Below are 1,347 nucleotides of genomic sequence, written 5' to 3' on the forward strand. Positions count from 1 at the left end.
CCTGAAAGCCTGTCCTGAGTGGAGGTGCTTCACACCTCCCCCCTATAGAAACTGTAACACCTGGTTGTGAGCCTCAATGGCTCAAGCCTCAGATTACAGTGCCCCATGGCACTCCAGCTAGTGGAGATAACTGCCCCCGGAGAAAGTCCCACTTTTGTTGGCAAGTCTGGCAGGAAAATTAGGGAAAACAGGGAGCAATGACCACCCCAACCAGGACCAACCCTAAGGTGTCCAGGGCTGAGGTGACTCCCTACCTGCAGAATCCTCCATCTTGGTTTGGAGGACAAGGACCAATAGGGATTGGAATGTGCCCCCCCCCAAAGGGATTGGGCACAAGGAAGGTGTAGCCACCCTCAGGGACAGTAGCCATTGGCTACTGCCCTGTGATCCCTAAAACACCCCTAAATCTAGGATTTAAGGGCCTCCCTGAACACAGCTCACCAGATTCCGGTGACCTACAAGAAGAAGAAGGACTGCTAAGCTGAAACCCCCAGCAGAGAGGAAGGAAGATGACAACTGCTTTGGCCCCAGTTCTACTGGCCTGTCTCCTGCTTCAAAGAACCTGCAAAAGACTAGCGACGTGTCTAGCGGGACCAGTGACCTCTGCTAACTCCAAAGGACTGCCCTGCATGCAAAAGGACCAAGAACTCCGGAGGACAGCGGCTCTGTCTAAAGAAAACCTACAACCAAGGACCCCCACCTCACTCCGGATGCGTGAGTTTTGTCCCCTGTGCACCCGACGGACACGGCCCGTGTCCAGGTGGTCCATCCAGCAAGAGAGGGTCCCCAGGCGATTGCAAGCAAGTGCCCACCCTGGGTTGACCTCTCCATCCCTGCGCGACGAAGCCTGCAGAGGGAATCCCTAGGACCCCCGACCGCAAAGCTCCAGACGAAGATATCCAACGCCTAGGAACACACTGCACTGCAGCCCCCAAGCCTTGGAGAAACCAACCCCTGGTGCCTCAACGTCCAGCAGGATGCCCTCCTCCCTGTCTGACCAGTGGTATGCCCGAGACACCATCCTGGACCTCGCCTGCAGCCTTTGAGTGACCCCAGGGGTCTCCTCATAGGCCAGCATTGAAAACCTGACGTCCTGTTTGCACCCTGCACCCGGCCGCCCTTGTGCCACTGAGGGTGTGTGTTTGGTGCCAACTTGTGGCCCTTTCAGTGCTCTTCTAATCCCACCTGGTCTGCCCTCCGAGTCGCGGGTACTTACCTGCAGGCAGACTGGATTATGAGTACCCGCTGTCTCCATAGGAGCCCACGTTAAATTTGCTCAAATTTGACCTCTGCACCCAACCGGCCCTGTGTTGCTGGTGGTGGGTGTTTGGGGTTAACTTTGCTTTA

This window comes from Pleurodeles waltl, chromosome 4_1, assembly GCF_031143425.1.
Source record: "Pleurodeles waltl isolate 20211129_DDA chromosome 4_1, aPleWal1.hap1.20221129, whole genome shotgun sequence".
Lineage (NCBI taxonomy): Eukaryota > Metazoa > Chordata > Amphibia > Caudata > Salamandridae > Pleurodeles > Pleurodeles waltl.